Here is a 22,131-nt window from a genome sequence, read left to right as displayed (position 1 = left end):
ACTTTCTCGATCCTATGATTCGAAATTCCTTTCTAGGTTAACTCTTAACCTCACGTAGCATGGCCATGCATTTCCAGATCCGATCACTCGAGGGGCCAGAGATATCTCTCTCAAGTAGAGAGGGGCAAATTCCATCTTGACTGATCATGCCTCACAGTATGCTTCTTGACAAACCTGAAAGCTACCTTTATAACTACCCAGCTACGGTGTAGCGTTTGATAGCCCCTAAGTAAGTCGATCCACATCTTGAGTACATGCGACAATCTCAGATCTAAGGATAAAGCGTACACGTTGTGTAAAGAGAGAACTATATAAATCGCGTTGGGTCAATCCTAGCATATGTCTCTACACGTGCCCACATTATTAGTTTGACATCTCCATGTTCATGACTTGTGAAACATAGTCATCAACTAATACATGTGCTAGTCTAATATTCACGTGTGTCCTCACATGAACTCTAACTAGGGGCAACTTTTAGAATAACCATACAAGTAAAGAGTTTCATATACAATTCACATAATTGCAAATCAATTCAAGTAACCTTTAATGTATATTCAAGGAACATAATATAAATCATGGATACAATGAAATATCATCATCTCTATGATTGCCACTAGGGCATATCTCCAACAGTCTCCCCCTTGCACTAGAGTCAATCTAGAAGATATCTAATACCCATACCTCTTATGTGCGCATCATGCTTAGACTGCGGGAGAGGCTTTGTCAAGGGATCAGAAATATTCAGATCTGTGTGTATTTTGCATATCTTGATCTCACCCCGGTTAACGAAGTCTCGAATGAGATGAAATCACGGCATTATGTGTTTGTTCTTCTAGTGGTTCCTTTGCTCCTTTGCCTGCGCAATAGCCCCATTGTTGTCACAGTAGAGATTCAATGGGCTGGACGCATTCGGGAACACACCAAGCTCAATAAGGAAATTTCTTATCCAAACACCATCCTTCGCGGCTTCTAAAGCCACGATGTACTCAACTTCTATCATAGAACTAGCCACCATCTCCTGTTTGGAACTCTTCCAGCTAACAGCACCACCGTTTAACGTAAACACAAATCCTGATTGTGACTTTGAATCGTCTTTGTCTGTTTGGAAACTAGCATCAGTGTAACCTGTTACAACGAGCTCTTCCTTACCTCCATAGACGAGGAACATATCTTTAGTCCTTCTGAAGTACTTAAGAATATTTTTCACCGCTGTCCAGTGACTCTCACCCGGATCAGACTGGTGCCTGCTTGTCATACTTAGCGCATATGAAATATCTGGGTGAGTACTTATCATTGCATACATGATAGATCCGACAGCCGAAGCATATGGCGCTCTACTCATGCGATTCCGCTCATCAGTTGTCGAAGGACACTGAGTCTTGCTAAGGTGTCTGCCATGTGACATAGGCAAAAACTCTTTCTTCACCTATTCCATGTTGAACCGTTTCAACACTTTGTCAATGTAAGTATCTTGACTTAATCCTATAAGCCTTCTGGATCTATCTCTATAGATTTTGATGCTCAGAATATATGCTGCTTCCCCTAAATCCTTCATTGAAAAATTATTTTTCAGTGAGGTCTTGACGGATTCAAGCATAGAAATGTTGTTTCCAATTAGTAATATGACATCCACATATAGCATTAGAAATGCTACAGAGCTCCCACTAACCTTCTTGTAAACACAAGCCTCTTCTTCATTCTTAATGAAGCCAAACCCTTTGACCACTTCATAAAAATGAATGTTCCAACTCCTAGATGCTTGCTTCAACCCATAAATGGAATTCTGAAGTTTGCATACCTTTCCAGCATTGTTCGGATCAACAAAACCTTCGGGCTGCATCATATACACGTCCTCAGTTAGATTTCCATTCAGGAAAGCTATCTTGACATCCATCTGCCATATCTCATAATCGAAATATGCAGCTATAGCTAGAATAATCCGAATACATTTAAGCATCACTATGGGCGAGAAGGTCTTGTCATAGTCAACTCCTTGAACTTGTCGAAACCTTTTGCGACAAGTCGAGCTTTATAGATGTGGACATTTCCATCCATATCTCTCTTCTTCTTATAGATCCACTTGCACTCTATGCACTCTATGGCTTTAACACCATCAAGTGGGTCAACCAAGTTCCAAACTTGATTGTCTCCCATAGACTCTATTTTGGATTGCATGGCACTCTACTATTTTTCAAAGTCTGGGTCCATCATTGCTTCTGCATATGTCGTAGGCTCATCATTGTCCAATAATAATATTTCCTGCATTTCACAGAGCCTTGCCGACCTTCGTGGTTGTGGCAGTGCTTCTCTTGCCATCGGTATCTCAACTTGTTCTGCTACATTAGCATCACTCATTGATTCTTGCCCGATTAGCTCATCCTGAACTTGTTCAAGACGCATTGTCTTTCCATTTTTCTCCCCTTTGAGAAACTCTTTCTCTGGGAAAACACCGTTCTGAGTGACAACCACTTTGCCCTCTGATTAGTTGTAGAAATAATATCCTAAAGTTTCGTTTTGATATCCCACGAAAATGCATTTATCCGACTTGGGTGTTATCTTGTTCGACTGAAGTCGCTTGACAAACACTTCACATCCCCAAATCTTTAGAAAAGACAAACTGGGAGTCTTTTCAGTCCACATCTCATATGGTGTCTTAACTATGGATTTAGAAGGTACCCTATTAAGTGTGAAAGCTGCTGTTTCTAGAGCGTATCCCTAAAATGATAACAGTAGGTCTGACTGGCTCATCATTGATCGAACCATGTCCAACAAGGTTCGATTACGTCGCTCAGATACACCGTTTCTCTGAGGTGTTCCAGGCGGTGTAAGCTATGGAACAATTCCACAACTCTTCTGGTGATTGCTAAACTCGTGGCTTAAATACTCACCTCCGCGATCGGATCGTAAGGCCTTAATTTTCTTGCCACGCTGATTTTCAACTACATTTTGAAATTCCTTAAACTTTTCAAAGGTTTCAGACTTGTGCCTCATCAAGTAGATATAGCCATATCTACTAAAATCATCAGTAAAAGTTATGAAGTATTGAACTCTCCTCTACCTATCGTGCTCATTGGTCTGCATACATCGGTATGTACGAGTTCCAACAAGTCTAGTGCTCTCTCAGAAAAACCTGTGAGAGGTGCCTTAGTCATCTTGCCTAGCAAGCAAGCTTCACATGTCTCATATGATTCAAAATCAAACGAACTTAAAAGTCCATCGGAATGGAGCTTCTTCATGCGCTTTTCACTTATATGACCCAAACGACAATGCCACATGTAGGTAGGACTCAAATCATTAGGCTGAGGCCTTTTAGCACTTATTTTATAGACAAGTGAATCATCAAGATTTAAAACAAACAATCCATTCACAATGGGTGCAAAAGCCATAAACATATTATTCTTAGAGATCACACAACCATTGTTTTCACTCGAAAATGAATAACCATTCTTCATCAAGCATGAAGACATAATGTTTCGACTTAAATTAGGAACAAAATAACAATTATTCAACTCCATAATAAATCCTAATGGGAGGTGGAGTTGCATCGTCCTGACGGTCAACGCAGCAACTCTTGCATTATTGCCCACGTGGAAATCAACTTCTCCTCTTTCCACGCTTCTACTTCTTATCAGTCCCTGCATCGAATTGCAAATATGAGCAACCGATCCGGTATCAAATACCCAAGAATTAATAATTGTATCAGCGAGAAAAATATTGTCTATAACATTAATAACAAGTGTACCTGAGGTGGAAGTACTCTTACTTCCGCCATTCTTCAACGAAGCTAGGTGCTGCTTGCAATTTCTCTTCCAATGACCATGTTCGTGACAATAAAAGCACCCTTTGTCTGGAGCAAGTCCAGCTTTAACCTTGGGTGCTGGGTTTGGCTTGGAGACAGCCTTTCCCTTCTTCTTCCAAGAATTACCCTTCTTTTTATAGCTACGCTTGTTCTGTATTGCCATCACATGGCTGCTACCAGCACTTTTCTTAATGTCAACTTCAGTTGTTTTAAGCATGCCACATAGTTCATTCAGACCCTTCTCCATCCCATGCATATGGTAGTTCGAGATGAAGTTCTCATAGTTGGACGGAAGAGACGAAAGGATGAAATCAGTGGCCAACTCTTGGCACAGTGGGAAGCCCAGCTTCTCCAACCGTCGAGTGTAACCAACCATATGGATTACGTATAGTCCTACTGCTGCACCTTCTGCTAGCTTACTCTCAACAAAGGCCTTAGACACATTGAACGTTTCAGTCCTGGCCTGTGTCTGGAACATGTCTCTAAGCGCCACGATCATATCGTGCGCCTCATGATTTGTTTCAAACTGCATCTGCAGCTCAGGTTCCATGCAAGAAAATCATAAGGCAGCTTACTTCGAGATTAGCATCACATGCTTTCTTATAAGCATTTTTAACGACAACAGGTGCATCATCAGCAGGTTCTTCTGGTAATAGGGTGTCCAGAACATCTTCCTTTGTCTCAGCCCTGAGAATAATTCTCAGGTTACGGATCCAATCCGTATAGTTTGTCCCATTCAGCTTGTCCTTCTTAAGGACTGAACGCAAAGCAAACGGTATGGTGTTGTTAGATGCCATTTATCTACAACAAAATAGTAATGCAAAATACTAAGACAAATGTATCCATGACAGAGAAAATCACATTAAATTTTTTAACAGAATCTACTCTCACTAAAATCAATATCCCTCTATTGATACTTAGTGATTGAGGATCCACAACTAACAAGTCTACTAGTGAGCTTTAGCATCACCGCTAGCAGTCAAGGTAGATCGGTAAGCAACTCCTTGCTAATCATATCACATATGACTCCTGTTGTTGGGTGACATCTCCATGTCTTGGCACCCAACCTTCATGCCCCAAAGTTCTTAACCATTAAGATGACCTTGTTTAAGCAAACCAACCCTTATGCGTGTAAGTATCCGATACAAACCCATCTAGTCAAGGAAAACTAGTGATACTCTAATTTCATAGATCCACCACCAATTGTATAAGACATGGGACGGTGCAAGATTTAGTTGGAAGGGCATACTAACTTAAAATTTATGAGGGATCGTTCTACTTCTAACATCACATCATGAAGGAGTAAAACAAAGGAATAGCATTCACACAGTTGTGACACAGTATGACCCGATTTCTTAGTGGTGATCTCCATCTCCATAGAACTTGTTCATCATGATGATCTCCATCTTCATGATCCATGTGCACCATCCTCCTAGTGATGAGTCCTCCAAGAACTAGTACAAGCTATTACATCTAATCAGCTAGTTAAGGAGGTTACATAGTTGCTTGGATCATCACAGATTGACACACAGGTCATTAATTACAATAATGTGACAATACATATGGCTCCAGCCGTATTGCCGTACGCATGACACGCATGTCACGAATTAGTTACACACATGCATCACATACACAGGGGCCATACCAATCACAAAATCCTGCAAAACAGAGTTAGGCGTTCTAACGTCCAATCTTAAAAGGCCCGAAACACTATCTTCCAAGCCAATTTTGGGAAATCTAATTTCGCCAAAAACAACAAAGTGGTTGAATTTCATGTGTAACTTTTTCTGTAGATCAATTTTCATATAAAATTCACCTCGATCCAAGATCGTACCGAAAAGTTACGGTCATTTTACCGAAACACATGATCTCGGTAAATAATCCGATCCAGTAGTTGATCCAATCGACTACTGCGCATCATATGCGTCTGACGTATGAACCTAGGTTTCGATTCGACCAATCACATTGGTCTTCGCTCGCTGCAACTAGCATTATGTGTATCACTTAACTCCGATAGCAGAAATTCGACCGGTAGGAGTATGTCGTTACACGACCATTGCAACAAGATCACGAAACTAGACCATAGATTAATCTGAAAGCCGCATATCACCATATGCACACATCCCGAATCCATAACTAAACAACCTAGCTCTGATACCACTGAAGGGTTACTAGGTAGGCTACGCTAGTGCAAAACAAAAGTTTCTACCGCGTAAACCAAGAATATTGTTGTTATAGATCATGGGATTACCACTAGACGCGTAGATGTGGAAGTTGATAAAGCGTGTTGGGGCAGTGTAGTCGATCACCGCGTCGGGGTAGCATGGTCAAAACCACTACGTCCAGCAACTCCTTAGCAGCTCGTCCACATGTAGTGACGTTCTCCTCGTGCGGCAGCTCGTCAAGCTCCTCGCCGACTCGTCAGGCTCCTCGTTGGCTCGTCAAGCTCTCGTGCGGCGGCTCGTCCAAGTGCTGCAGATGCAACACCTCCAAGGTATCCACACATGCGGGAAGGAAGCGTCGCAAGTCGGACTGCTAGGTCCGCGAGTGCAACAAGGCAAGGGCGTGGGAGGCGTGGCTGTTGTTCATGCGAAAGGAGATAAAACCCTAAGCCGCCCCCACCCTTCAATATATAGGGATTCCTGACGGGCCTCTAGGTCCAAGGCCCATTAGTACTCCTAAACCTAGTCCAATTCGAATCATATCCTCATTGGGCTTCCGACCTGTAACCCTATAGGTTCGTATATGTATAGACATGGCGCAAGTACTCCTACTCGGCCAATAGTTGGCAGCAGCCTCTAGCAAGACGTGCCAACTCCTATACGCACATGAAGATCATATCAGACGAACCATCACAACATCACGTACATTCTATTCCCTTTGCCTCACGATATTTGCTCTAACTCCAAGCTGACCTCTTTTTCTCGATCCTGTGATTCGAAATCCCTTTCTAGGTTAACTCTTAACCTCACATAGCATGGTCATGCATTTCCGGATCCGATCACTCGAGGGGCTCAAAGATATCTCTCTTAAGTAGAGAGAAGCAAATTCCATCTTGACATACTTCTTGACAAACCCGAAAGCTACCTTTATAACTACCTAGTTACAGTGTAGCGTTTGATAGCCCCTAAGTAAGTCGATCCACATCTTGAGTACATGCGACAATCTCAGGTCTAAGGACAAAGCGTACACGTTGTGTAAAGAAAGAACTATGTAACTCGCGTTGGGTCAGTCCTAGCACATGTCTCTATACGTGCCCACATTATTAGTTTGACATCTCCATATCCATGACTTGTGAAACATAATCATCAACTAATACATTTGCTAGTCTAATATTCACGTGTATCCTCACATGAACTCTGACTAGGGACAACTTTTAGAATAACCATACAAGTAAAGAGTTTCATATACAATTCACATAATTGCAAATCAATTCAAGTAGCCTTTAATGGATATTCAAGGAACACAATATAAATCATGGATACAATGGAATATCATCATCTCTATGATTGCCAATAAGGCATATCTCCAACACAAACAAAAAATAATGAGGGGCAAATGGTGGCCAGCCCATGTTTAACAAGGTTTAGCAACCAAAAAATTGTTAAAGGGCTAAAGTTTAGCAACCATAGTTTAGCAAAGTTTAGTAAGGGTGTTTGGCAAATTTGTTGCTAAACTTTGCTAAATTTTAGCTGCTAAAGTTTAGCAAGAGGTATCACCCTAAGTACTATTTCACAAATATTTTAGTAAAATAATGAGTCGTTAACAAATGACAATGACTAGGAAAACCAAAAAATAGAGACCTGTGACCGGCCTGTCCTCTGCTCCTCATGCGCGCGGGCGCGGCGGCTATCGGCCTCCCCGTTTACGCAACATGACAAGTTGGCCAGCTAATGCATGCAATCATTATGCAACATGACGGAACTATGCAGGGATCAAATGGATGCAACGTGACAAGTTGGCCAGCTAATGCATGCAATCATTACGCAACATGACAAGCTGGGGGAATGCAACGTGACAAGTTGGCCAGCTAATGCACGCAATCATTAGGCAACATGACAAGCTGGGAACTATGCAGGGACGCCAGGGATAAGTATGTGTTTTTGGTTTTGGGAGGAGGTGGGTTGGGTTGTTGCCGACCTACTTTTACGGGTTGGAGCTGATCCATCTCATGTTTGGATGAATGGGTTGGAGCCGACCCAGTATTTTGTTTGGTTGGAGAGGTTGAGAGGATTTTTAACACCATTAGTGGTGGGTCCCACCTGTCAACCGTAGGACCCACCTGTCAGCCTCTATTTTTTTCCTCTCCCTCCCATCTTCCTCCTCCTCTCTTCCTCCTCTCCTCCCGCAAACCATCCTCCCGCACGGCTCCTCCCCGGCCGGTCCTCAGCCGCCGGCGCGCCGGCCCCCCGTCCTGCTCCCTGCGCCGCCATCCCCTAACTGTGCCGCCACCCCTGTCTCCCCAGCTCCGCACGCACCGCCCCGTGCCTCCCACGCTCCCTGCGCCGCCTCCCAGCGGCCCAGCTCCCTACGCCGCTGCCTCCCCAGATCCCGCCGCCGCCGCCGGCCTCATCTCCCTCCCCGCGCCGACATAAGGGGCCGCGGCCATGGGGGCGTCGGGGAGGCGGAGGACCTGCGCCGTCGGCCATGGTGCCGCGGCCATGGAGCAGGAGGCTCCGCCGCCACCTTCCCGTGCCCGCCACCGTGCCGCTCGTCCCCGGTCCCGGCTCCTCCCAGCGCCGCTCGTCACCCAGCGGCAACCGCACCAGCGCGCAGGCGAGACGACGGAGCGGACGGTGTGGGATTGGGTACGCGCGGTCCCTCCAAATCGGTGGTATGCACTCGACCCGGATAAAAGGGTAATATTCCCCGTCTGAGTCGAACCCAACCCACTCAGTTCTGAACCAAACACGGGACGACGAGGCTCCGACCCATTCCAACCCAGGGTCGAGTAACCAATTACACGGCAAATGGATGCAACGTGACAAGTTGGCCAGCTAATGCATGCAATCATTACGCAACTTTGTGTGTGGTCCACCACATACTCCCTCCGTTCCGATCCTCATTATCCAGTGCATGATTTCAGTAATTCGTATCGCTAGGTTTAGGGTGACTGTTAGCCTAATTATTATCCAGTGCATTCTTCTCATTTACTTAACGTTTTCCGATCCTCTCCTTTCTATGTAGAAAATTCATAGAAAAGGTGTCTCTTCTATGGAAGAAATTTTTAATGCAAAGGTAAAATCCACACAATTTAACACCCTAAATTCTCAGTTTTGCAACTTATTAAAATTTATTAGAATTTTCTAAAATTTATTTGAGCTTGTTTTCTTCTTCTACCTTAGCTTCTTCTTCCTCTGGCTAAATATGTATGGTTGAAGCATCGTGCATTGGATGCTTCTCCCTTGATGAAGGCTCCTTCGTTTGGAGCATGGTGGTATCAGTCGATGGAACGAGCGCTTTGGAGAAAAGCTCTCCTAAACTTGAAATGATTGGTGCAGTAGGACTAAAGGAAGGAAGTTTTTAATAATGCAACCTGGATTGGAAAAAAAGAACAAGATAAACAGCATTGGTGCGGCTGCTATCATTAATATAATCAACCTGCAACGCTTTGTAAAGCTTCTTGCATAATAATGTTTTTCATTGAGAACCCTTGCATGAGTTGATGACAACGATAACGATAAAAATATTTTTTTGAAACGAGTTTGTAGGAGAGCTGCAGCTATATTAATAAAGAAAAAAGATCCCGAGGGGGCAGAACAACGCCCAGACTGGGCACAACAGCAATGACAATAAACACCAGCTGGTTGAATTGGGACATCAACACGGCCACGCAACTTCACTCGAACTCTACTCAACAAAAAAGCCGGTTCAATTGAAACATCAACACGACTGCAAACTCAACTCAACTCCACACCAAACCTACACAAACCAGGAAAGAGTCGACAAGTCGCCCTTATCACTAGCGCCATCATCCTCGATGATGTCCTACGCCAATCAGCTGCTGCCATGTAGGATTGGCTGTCGTAGTCTGCTGCAAGCTAAGTAGCCACCACGACTCCTCCACCATGCCACCGTCACCTTCGGGTCACGCACACATGATCATCAATCTCCCAAATCCCGGCCAAGCATTGGCAGAAGTCTGAGGAGGAGCGCACTACACCACACTGAAAGAGCTGCCGCTATGCAGTGCCTCTTGCCGAAGTACCGTTGCAGCACCATGCACGCCAAACAAAATGAAGCACCACCAGATCCTGGATCTCCGAGATAACTCAAGCGCATGGGGGCCTCACCACATCCACCACCGCACACCACTCCTCGAACACACCACCTTGAAGCGCACGGGGGCCTCGCCACTCCCGTCACTGGACTCGCCAAGGATCCAGGGTTGCTTTGCCGTCGGTGGTGTCATGGAACCACCGAGCTACTCCAAAAACCTCACCTTCACCGTGCTGTTACCAGAATCACAACCACCACAAGCGCGGATATAAAGCCTTCAGAGACACAGCCCACCACCTCTACCTAGGTCGGATTGGGATATCGACCTTGACCACAACTCCCCCTGCCCGGTCGGATTAGGTCGTCGACCGGAGCCTCCATCACTGCGCACAGGTAACACCGCCAAACAGACCACCACCCTCACTGCCACAAATCGAGACGGGTCTCAAGAAGCGGCGCCTCCAAGGAGGATGCGACGCCACTGGACATGGTTTTCACTCAAGAACCCCGTGTTGCAAGTCTTGGTGCCCCGCAATGGCACCCCTAATAGGGAAACGACGCCCCAAGGGCGCGGCCACTATTGCTATCGGCAAGAGTGCCTGTGAAGGCTTTCGCCCGGCGCACCACCATGCCTGTTGCACGCTCACGACCTTGCGGCAGTAACTCGCTCCCTGCCGCCTCCGCAACGTTCCTACCGGAGAGATGGCTCGACACAGCCCATAGCACCACCTCCGCGCCACGAATGTACCCCTACACTGGGGCTTAGTTTGGGAACAAGGGAGCCCTAACCCAGGGTAGGAACGTCCTGGAGGGGGATTTTTGTGGCAAGTCCATTCCCCATTCTTTTCCTGGGTGGTAATTCCCTGTGTGTTGGTGCTATTTGGGAGTAGAGGGAGAGAAATCCCAGAGAGCAAATAAGGGCTCATAAAATCAGGAAAAAGAAAAAAAATCAATATAGTCTCCAATGTTTCGTTTTGCATGTTCTATATATATCAGCTATTGTTGGGTCTGCTGAATTAGCTAATGTAAGCAGCTTAAGTCCAAGATCACGCAACGAGAAATCCACACCTGACCTGCATACCATTTAATCTTTCTTCTTGTTGCAGGGGAGCAGAACCTCTCAAACAGCATGGTGAAGAACCCTAAGAAATCAAGCCGCTTCTTTGGGTCATCTTTCTCCACCTCCCTGTTTGTTTCTTCAGGCTTCTCTCCTTCAGCTGAAGTTTCAGCAGTAGCAGCAGTCTTAGTTGGAGTTTCAGTTGTGGGGGCTGTCTGCTCCTGCTGCACCACTGCGACGACAGCCTGAATTTCTTCTACTGCTTGCTCCACATTCGATTCTTCAGTCTTGTCAGCAGAGGCGGCAACGTCAGCGTTCTGGGCAGCTTCGCCTTCCTCTACTTTCTCTTCAGCCTCAGGTTCTTTATCTTTGGATCCTGTTCAAGGAAAGGATGATTGCAAATGTTCAACAATCAGGCTGTCGATGAAACAAATGCACCATGTAGTCAGGTAAATTTCCAGAGACAATCCCAGAAACAATGGAAGATCAGATGCCTTACGATGCCTCTGCAGATGAAGAGCATCAGCAAGGCTCTTAACCTCATCTTGACCTTCTCCACCACTTCCGGGTGGCTCTTCACCTTGTCCATAACTGCACTTAAAGCATCCATGTCCTTGTTTCCTTGTTCTTCACTTCCTTGCTCTGCAAAATCGACACGAATGCTTATTAGAGAAAATGGTATGTTCTGAAGAGAGAAAGAAATTAAAGAAAAAAGGGGGACTTAATTTAGCATTTTTCAGTCACATGCATCATCTGAAGTTTGGGTCAAAATAGCTCCTTACAAGCGAGTAACGACGAGATGAACAAGAACCCAAGTGTTCATTAGTTAATTACACTTTCCCTAATTCAAGCCTCACCATAAGAAATACTGATGAGATCCATGGGTTAATTACACGTTCTCCATTTTTCCCTTTAAATAAATCCCTAGTTACTGAATGCAATCATCACACCCCAATCAGTGAATTATCAGTAAAACACAAAGCAGGGGAAAGAAACTATCTTCTTACTGATCAATTCGACTGGAAAAGGATTCTTCAAGACAACAGTAAAGATGCCAAATCCCAAAACAGAAACATACTGAGGTGTCAAATGGGTAAAATGAAAATTACTTGTAACATGGAAATATCTTCTGAATTTGCAGATTTACCTCAAATCCTGATCTGGTCAGACACCATGGCAATAACCATGGCAAAGTAGCCTGTGATGCAAAAAAAATTACGAACATGTTTTTGTGGCAAAGAAAAGAAAATCTTTGTAGAACAACACATCTGATAGGGGTAGGATCCTAGTCTATATTGTAGAGATCACTCTCTAGTGCTTTCAGAAAATTTACACTAATTTACAAAAAGCAAAGTAAAATGTCGAATTTGCAACTTATCTACGAGATAGAAAATGCCAATACATCATGTTAGCTGTTACTAGGTTTAATTTGTGAATTTACACATCATACTAATCAATCACTTGCCATGTATCACAAGGAATTCTCACAAGGCTAGCAAGCTCACAAATAACATGAAAACACGGTTTAGTGACTAGCATTCTTTACAAAGGTACAGGTTTGTTATGAGGATGACCACAAATCGCAGAAAAACACAAGCAACCTGATGATATCTGCACATTACACTACCGGAACTGATAATGCTAATTGAGTCTACCAAACTTTGCACGAAATCACCACATGACCTGCCAGATCTATTGTTCCACACTTTTGGTCACATAAAAACAAGAAGATTCGAACCTGAAGTTGTCATTCTCTTAGCTGCAGCAATCTTTCATTGACGATCAAATAGCAAAGATCTCCCTCCACCAATTTACCTTCCTCATCAAACTCCTACGCTCTGTAAACAGCAAAGATTTAAGATCAATTGCAAAGACCATGCGAGATAAACTCTGGGAGGAGAGATGGGGAAGATGACCTTTGCGAGCTGCAACTGCTGGAGTGGTGGTGAAGACGAGGTGGAGGCGCCGTGGTGGCTGCAGAGGAGGCGGCCGAGGTGGAGGCGCTGAAGCAGATCAAGATGGGGAGGCGGACGGGCGGCGCCTTTACGGGATGGTGGAGTGGCGATCTGCTTGCCTGACAGGCGGCGGCTGGACGAGGGAGGACGGCGTGGTGCCGCTGCCCGGACGGGAAGGCGGAGGAGCGGTGGCGCCTAGACGGAGGCGGGGCAACAGCGCCTGGACGGAGGCGGAGCGGCGGCGTCGCGGCGAGTGGTGCTAGCTCCCTCGCATCGCTTCGGTCGCGACGACGCTCGGGGAAGCGCCGTCCGGACCCTCGAGGTGGGGAGGCCTCGCCACGCGGAAAACTCGCGGATCGGGTCAGATGTCCCCGTCTCGTGTTCTCCCAAATGACGGGGTAACTTGGCCCGTGTCCAGATCTCCGCGGGGGCTTCTATCCTCGGGAAAACGACGGGATCCCCTCGGGGTTCGAGGTTCCCAAAGGAGCCCTGGGTGTCCAAGACGCGCCCAGCACAGGCCACCCCGGCCCCACCACCACGGCGGCGCCAAACCTGCATCGCCATCGAAGAGAAGAGAAGGGGAACGCCAGCCAACTCACCTCCGCTCCCATCACCCACAAGCAGACCGTGCGCGCACTGGCCGCACGCGTCGCCGTAGCCGGGCACCGCCGCCGCTGCCTGAAGAGCAGCCGCTGCGCGCCGGGACCGTGACGTAGGGCCATCGCACCTCGCCAGGCCGCCGCGCACCACTGCCACGACGCGCGGCCTCTTCTTCCCGCGCCCCGTGGGGCCACCACCGCACCGCAGGTCTGCCAATCGGCCACCGCGTGCCCATGTGCAAGCGGCACCGGGCGCCGCTTGCCCCCTTCCACTGCGCCCGCGTGCCGCCTCCACTATGCCCGCGCGCCACCGCCGGCTCATATCCGGCCGGGTCTCGCCCACCGGGTCTGGGCCAGCCAGATCTGGGCTCCGACCAACTGAATCTGCACGTCCCTCGCACGGATCTGGGCAGCCATAGGAAGAAAGGGGCTCCTCTCCCAAACCAGCTGCAGGAGAAATTGGAGGGGCGCCGCAGCTTGAGGCCAGGACGATGACCCCCGCGACGGCATGCGGCAGCACCTCCGTGCCTGCATCGCTGGAACGGCGAGCGCTCGCGACGGCATGCGGGGGTCGCGGCTGCCGAGATCCCGCACAGCCCCCTTGCCATGGCCAGCAGGCCAGCAGCTGCAGCCCCGCCGCCGCATTCATAGCAGCTGCACGGGCTTCCGGCGAACTGCTCATGGGGCGGCGAGGAGGGAGGAGATGGGGGTGGGGGGCTCGGTGGCGGCGTGGCAGGGTCGCCGCCCGTGTCACGCTTGGGGATTCACAACGATAAAAATATGGTTGACAGTGCTTTGGGTACACATAATGGGCATCATAATAAACTGATAAATGAACAGTCTTTGTACTGTCATAACGTGGGTACGTTGCGTAAACCAATAATTGGCTGAGCAACGTCAGATGGTATTCTGACGCAGTTAATTTGAAGCTCTGATCTCTACTTATGAGGAGCCTCCAAAACCTAAGGCTGTGCTTGTTCCTCCCGACCGGCTGTAAGTAGTCTTCCTTTTTCTTCTCTCCTTGGTACGTCTCTCTCGCTAGACATGATGTTTCTTAATTTTGATGACAAGTTTTAGGATTTATTTTTTATCTTTCTAGCGTGGCTGGTGAAGATTAATTATGTGAATGCTTCGTAATGAGGCTGCAATTACTGCTCCTAAGGTACATTATTCGGTATATAATATGGTGTTTCTCTCGTGACAAAAGGACCAGGACGGGTGACCAGAGGGGAGGGTGGGAGCTTCTAAAAAATTCTCTAGCATTATTTCATAAATTTCAGCCCTAGCATGCTCAAGTTCATCTACACATGTGGTGTGAGTCAAGTTGGTTAATTTCAGCAAGAAAAGACACAAAAAAACGCAAAGAAGTATTAGACTTCAACAAAGCAATTTCATCTCTAACCTTATCAAGATTACTATTCAAACCAACACGTGAATAACATGGCATAGAGGCATTGTATTTCAACAAGTCATTCTCATCTTCACAATCATCAATACGATTGCATAGAACCATGATGCATTTGGCAAGCGTACCTTGGCTCATGTCTCTTAGCACGCGGTAGACCTCACCCTTCATGAGAACACCATCCTAGTACATATCGAGGTGATTCATCACCATCTTCACTTTTGGTTCCAACTTAATCTCCGAACTACTACTCCTACCTGAGGACAAGGACATACAAGAAGAAGAGCTTGGTGCCATAGCTCAAAGCACCAGCTAGGATTAGGAAAATCAAGCTCAAATCACGAAAACCAAATCCGCAAATAAAAGCACCCTTTACCTTATCACCCCATCGATCACAAAGGCGATTAAGGTGGTGTGATCCTTAACCAGGCTTTGATACTAATTGAAGGACCGGAACGGGCGACCGGGGGGTGAATGGGAGCCTATAAAAAATTCTCTCCGAAAACAAGGCCTATATCCCGATTGCCACCCCAAACACACCTTGCGTCTAATCGCGACACAAGTCAACTCATGACAGGCTCACCCTAGGAACGATTAGAAAAGCTCAAAGCATAGCGGAAGCAAAGCAAAACAAGGCGCTAAAACGTTTGCACAAGAAAAAGAGCAAAGCCACCACTAATCTCTTACTTGATTAAGCATACAAAGATTAACTTAACACTTGGCCATGAGCATATCCAGAGCAAGATGATGTATGCAAGGGAAAGATTTAATTACTTGCTCATATAACCAGGCTACACGGCATGCCAGAAACAGCTACCTGATCGTTCAAATAAATAAGCATCTGGTTGCAGTACAAAGAACTGGTGAACATAGTAGCATGCATGTAAAATCTACTAGCAGACAAGCTGGGGTGTTTGGATACGCACTATTAAAATTTAGCACATCTCACATCGGATATTTGGATGTTAATTAGAAGTATTAAACATATGCTAATTACAAAACTAATTGCACAGATGGAGTCTAATTCGCGAGATGAATCTATTAAGCCTAATTAGTCCATGATTTAACAATGTGGTGCTACAGTAACCATTTGCTAATGATAGATTAATTAGACTTAATAGATTCGTCTCGCAAATTAGCACAGGGTTCTGCAATTAGTTTTATAATTAGCTCATGTTTAGTCTTCCTAATTAGCATTCGAACATCCGATGTGACACTACTAAAGTTTAGCATCAAGTATCCAAACACCCCTAACACACCTATTGAATAAACAGACAGTAGCACAAAGTACTGTTAGCAGGCAAAACAAAGCAATTCACGAGAGCTATTTAGAGCTGAGAACAAAGCAGCCGAGACAAGCTAATCATCAAAGTTTAAATAATAAACTAAAGAACTTTGAATAAAAATCCTCCCTCAACACTCCGCGGTTTCGTAGATCCATGGAAAAAATCTCAAAAAGCTCAAGTATTCACTACGGATTTTGGAGAAGACCGAAACCCTACCAAGAACTTGGGAAAAGAGGAAAACTTCAAATCCAAGCCAAATCCGAGAGGATTTTGAAGGTGAATCACATGATATATGCTCGCAAGGGTCCTAGCAACAATTTCTCCTAACAAACCTCGCGGGATTTGAGCTCAAACGCAAAGATCGAAAAATCCCCAAAAATACCTTCGAAAATCCCGAAAAAGAAAAACGCAGATACAAAGAGCATGGAACAATTTGGTACAAAATTGATTCTTTGATTACTTCACCATGTTCGGTTACAAGTCACTCCTTAGCGCAAATAAAGTCAGGATGGCAAAAAGATCAACACAAAAATCCACTCCTCTCTACCCCTCTCACCTCTCACCCAAATGCTCTCACAAACAAATGAGAAGCCCACCTCATGCCAACCCAAAGAGATGGCTGCCCACAATAGCCACTCCACATATATATAGACATCCTGAAAATGATCAGAATACCCTTACATGAAGCATACAACTCAAATATCCTCTAGAGGCAAAACTGTCCAGTTGATTGTAGAACACGCCGTCTTCACGACTTTGCTTCGCCTCGATGCAAGCCTCGTAATGCCGCCGCGTACCCTCCATCTCGAAGCTCCAGCCGCACCGAACCTACCCCGCACCGACCGCATCGAGCTTCCCCGCATTTTGAGGTCCAAACTGGGAAACCTACCTCCAGTGGTTTTCCAAGGCCCAAACCATCGAACCTCCTGATGGTTTTTCCATGCCCAAACTATCAAACCTCCTTGACCGCCGCACGGCCTGATGTGGACACGTGTCCGGCCTCCGCTAAAGTCTTGACACCTCCAAGTCTTTCGCTCCTACTCCCGGACCGCCTACTCGACTTACCTCTGTCCTGCTTGACTTGACCGATGCCGTCTCCATCATAGTGTACTCTTGCTCTTCCATGCACCATGTGAACCGCTCATGACTCCGCCCGGACTCCTCAGGTCCCTCAGTCCAAGCCTACTCGTGTTCACCCTTCGCCTCTCCCAGCCCATCAGCATGAACCTTTCGCTTGACCTTCACCACGCTCCGTCGACCTCCATATTGCATCCTACAGCTGCACATCACAAGCCAAGAGACACAACATACGAGAATTGTTTTGCACAAACTCCACAACATAACGCACTCAACACAACACCTCCGGTTAGCCGTTAGCATAAACATGCACATATGAACTATGGAGTCAACCGGTAAAACCTCAAATCATCCAGTCAATCACTCATTATATATAGACCAAGGTATATCTCAACTTGGTCTCTCAGTGTCTCTAGTTCTCCCTTGATCAACTTCCAGTTGTTACCGTGCAGTTCTTATTCATCGCCGTAAATCCAGAGGTAGCTTCACGATTATTGTTGGAACATGGAACCCGCCGAAGCCTGGGGACCTTGCCAGCAGTTTCAGCTGGCCAACTGGACCGTGGAAGAACCAGCTGCTGGCTTCCCAACGGAGTATGCTTCCATGGACATTTTTGATACCTACAGCCTCCAAACATATGTGCCTGCTGATGGATCTAGCGGAGGGCAGCAGCAGCTGGTCGAGCACTGCTACTATTCTGCAGCCTCAGGACATGATCCTGTACAAATAATTTCTGTCAGAGATGACATGAAATCGGAAGTAAAACCTGTGCCAATTCATGGCTAAGCAGGTCTCCGACGACAGACTTACTAACGGTGTGTTCAAACATGTAGCGAGCGAGTTCGATAAGGCTGATATCGAGGTCATGGAGAAGAAGATGCACAGGTACCCTCCATGCCTTAAATCCGTCGATACATGTCACACCGTGCCGAGGTTTGTGGCAATCGGCCCTTACCACCACAACCGGGAGGCCCTCGAGCCGGCGGAGAAGGTGAAGCACGTGGCTGCCCGCTACTGCATCACCAAGGGCCATACAGTGGAGGAGGTTTATGTCAAGGTTGCTGAGGCCAAGCCCGCGGCCTCTACGACAAGAATGTGATGGCAGGTATCAGCTATGTGGACTTCCGGCACATAATGTTCTTTGATGCTTGTTGCTTCTTGGTGCAGCTCATGATTCTGCGGTGTGGTACTACGCGTTACAAAGAATACAAGAGAATGACGACGACGATGATGATGGCAGCTGGAAAGATTTCTTGCAAGGTTTTTTGAGCCCTAATTAAGCACTACGACATCCTTCATGGCATCATGCTGCTTGAGAACCAGATCCCGTGGAATGTGGTCGAGGCTGTCTTGAGCTTCATGCCCGCATCGTCATCGGTGTCCAAGGACTTCGTTAGAAAGATGAGGCATCTTTTGCTGCCAGACCGTCAAGACGACGTTGGCCATGAAAAGCCCTTTCTCTTTGATGAAAACTACACACCGGCGCCGCATCTCCTTGGCCTCCTCCGGCACCACATTGTAGGAACAAGCCAAAAAATTTACACCGGAAAACATGATTCGAAAGCCAAGACCATATCCTTTTCTGTTTGTGCCATCGAGCTTGCCGAGATAGGCATCACGGTCACAGCCAGCAAGTCGACCAAGCTCACTGCCATGAGCCTCAACACGGATGGGTACCTGTTGTAATATTCCAAAAAATTTAAAATATTATCATGGTTGTAATTTTCTCAAAATTTAAAAACTTTTGTGTATGCATGTGTGCAAGTTTAAAAACTAATCTATCTCTCTCCTAAATCTCTATTTCAAACTTGTGTATTTGATTTGGAGTTATGGATCTTTTTGGAGTTATGGTGTCAGTGTTGATTAAATGCAAAACTTAAACTCTAATTCAAATACAAATCAAATTCAAAGGAATACAAATAAAAACAAACTAAACCAACAAATCCTACCCTTACCTTCCCAGGCCTGCCTACCGGCCCAAGCCTTCAGTCGGCCCAGCCAGCAGCCCGCTCCCCTCCGCTCCAGCTAGCAGGCCACCCTTTCCCTCTGGCGATTTTTTTATTTTTTTTATTTTTTTTGGATTTTGCCGAAATATATAGTCGAATCAAAGATTTGCAAAAATGGGCTTATGCCGCCGGTTGATACGACGATAAGGCTCTTACCGCCGTATGAAACGGTGGTAGAGTGCCGGCAGCCACATGGGGGTACACCTCGCCGGCTGGAACGGTGGAAGGCTCCCGTTTCAGCCAGCCGGCGGTAAGGCAGCTTCCGCCGTTTCAGCTAGCAGTAACAACTTGGTCACGCTATAGCCGATTGAAATGGCTATAGGGACCCTTTCTTTTTTTTTACTTTAACAAATTATTTGTCCTTCCTTTTTATCAATTATTTCAATTATCTAGTTCTAATAATTTTTTTGAAATTGTTTAGAGAGGTATAATGAACGCATGAAATCATTGAAAATCATTAAACTCCCGATCTAGATAGAGTAGTCCATCAATGAACACACATCGTACGTTACACAATCATACACATGATAAAAGATACAAGTGACCCTACGCACTAAATGCATCCTCGCTTGAAACAAGGCTCACCGCGACCACGACCACGCCTCGCTGCCCGCTGCGCTGCTCTGGTCTGCTGCTGGTCGTACGTCAACGGGTCTGGTGGGGCAACGTTGCGAGTCAGACGTCCCGCTGCGGCCGCAGGTGGTGTCGTGAGGTCTTGGGTCGCACCCTGTAGGACCCTGCAGAGCATCAGGCAACTGGGAGGGACCGATCACGTCAGGCTCGGCTCTGAAAAATTCGTCCACCCAAGCATGGGCGTTGGACCTCTGTCCCTCCTCCTCGATGGAGTCCTCAGAAACCCATCCGCGGTATGTGAACCCTATTATGTAACAAAGGAAATAGTTTTGTTAGTTTCATTGCGTATTTAAAATGGAATAGAAAAATGTATTCATCACACAACGTAGTGTCGTAGCTCTGTGCTTGGTGTATCTGAAGAGGGCCCCGCTCCACCATAAGCACCGTACATTTGCGGGGTTGTGTTAATAAATTATTAGTTAGTGAGGCGAATCGAACAACATTTCATCAATGATGTACGATAGAATAACATTCACGTACCTGTCGGGGCCACGTACTGCGGAAGGGTGTCGAGGTCACGTACTATGGAAGGGTGGACGGCCCGGCTGTGGCATGCCAAGATGGTGGTGGTGCCGGTGTGGCGAAGGACGTCCCGGCTGATGGCGGACGAACAGGTGGTTGAGAGGACATACCGACCTGGTGTGTAGGAGATGGAGAGGACGAATGGGGTAGGCAGCCCGTGGTGGAAGGACGATGTCCCCGCGATCGCCACGGCAGTTGATGGCCCTCATGAACCTACTGCAGGCGCCCAAGGCCCTCCTGTACAGCATCCGGTGCTGATGAGTAGTCATGTGCTCGTAGTGCTCGATGTTGTACGTCAGCTCAGTGGCTACCTCTGCAATAACATCGTACTTTTGGGAGGAGGAAATGGTTGAAGTTAATCACACCACATGATGCAAGTTGAGTAACAAAGATAATGTAGTAGGTTACCGCGTAGTCTAAGTTGACGTCCCTCGAGCGTGGCTCCGTCTATGTGATAGGCGCGGTCTCTATCAGTGGTTGCCTCGGAACATACATGACCCGCGTCCTAGTCCTCGGCAAGAACCACCAAAGGTACGCTGCGAAAGCGTCGTCGTCGTGTGCACGGTCCTCATGCACCACCTCGTCTAGTGCGGTTGTCCACATCTCAACCCACTTAACCATCCTCAGAGCCCACTGGACCCCAGGACCACCACCACCATCACCCTGACGGCTAGCCCTAAAATAACCATCGTTATGTGAGTTAGATTAACGAAAAATCTATATTGCTAGGAGAATCAAAAGGGTGGGGGTGTACCAGTGAACGGCGGCCGAGACTGCAAACATAGCTAGAAGTGGGGAGTGCTCGTACAGGCCGAACTGCCTCATGACACGGTGAACCGCGTAGTCCTCGACGTGGATGTCATAGACAAGTAGCCTTGTCGTCCTCCAATACTCCATGTCTCGATAGCACAGCGAAGAGAGGCCATACGGGGCACGAGCCTGCACCTCCTTGAAGGTGTAGGGTCTCCACCTCACATCGGTGTCAACAACAGTGTCGAAGTGACCGACGAAGTCTGGGTAGGACTTCTTCATCTGCACCCCAACCCACGATACCTACAACAAATAAAATCACAATTTGGCAGCTATGAGTATGAAAATTGCGGAGCATAATACGAATCAAATAATTGTAGTTGAAGCACCGTACCTTCCTCAAGCACCACAACGACCCCATCGTGGGCCTGTCGATGTCGTCATGGTTCGAAGGCAAGTCCTGGTAGGGGGACATGTCAATGCATGGTCGCCCTATCAGGAACCGCTCGTACAACCACAGTTAAACTAGCAACGGGCAGCCAAGGAATATTGGCTCCGCCGAGTCAACCTTGCAGCAGTCCGTGCAAAGACCCCTATAGGTGGCTGCCAATACAGATGAACTCCAGCTGTAATGTGGAACGTCGTCGAGCGGGGCCTCCACAATGGCCCTCGCGTAAGAAAGTAGGTGCTTAAGCACCGAGTTCCCCTGCGATGTGCACAACAAGATCCAGCCGAAGAGCCACAGCAGGTACGCCTCCAAGTGTCGCGCTAATATGGCGTCGTCAGCGTCAGCTCTCATGTACTCGTCCTGCAAAAAAATCCA

At 46.9% G+C, this 22,131-nt stretch overlaps 1 pseudogene; it reads right to left on the bottom strand.

The window, feature by feature from the left end:
* Window positions 1–10,948: 10,948 nt before the first annotated feature.
* On the bottom strand, window positions 10,949–12,273 carry LOC111256793 (annotated as a pseudogene).
* Window positions 12,274–22,131: the final 9,858 nt, after the last annotated feature.

Source organism: Setaria italica, chromosome III (assembly GCF_000263155.2).
Source record: "Setaria italica strain Yugu1 chromosome III, Setaria_italica_v2.0, whole genome shotgun sequence".
NCBI lineage: Eukaryota > Viridiplantae > Streptophyta > Magnoliopsida > Poales > Poaceae > Setaria > Setaria italica.
Note: the sequence above shows the minus strand (reverse complement) of the source record. Positions and strands in the feature narration are given on the sequence as shown.